Here is a 303-nt window from a genome sequence, read left to right on the forward strand (position 1 = left end):
TATATATATATATATATATATATATATATATATATATATATATATATATATATATTTATATATATATATATATATATTTATACTTTAAGATTGGAGTATGCTCTTAATTTTGATTAAATTCAAGAGCATGTACCAATCAGATTCACGAATTTTACAACAGTTGCAAAGCAGCTTTCTCTGCTGAACGCAGCGAGAGCGGTGCACTTGGACACGGTGCATTTGGACACAGCCAATCACAGCACCGTGTGATTAGAGACATTTGTAGAATCCCTTGGAACAGCGACTTGTGATTGGACTGTGTCC

This window comes from Odontomachus brunneus, unplaced genomic scaffold (assembly GCF_010583005.1).
Source record: "Odontomachus brunneus isolate Ranch 3 - 2012 unplaced genomic scaffold, Obru_v1 Obru_scaffold_336, whole genome shotgun sequence".
In the NCBI taxonomy this organism is placed as follows: Eukaryota; Metazoa; Arthropoda; class Insecta; order Hymenoptera; family Formicidae; genus Odontomachus; species Odontomachus brunneus.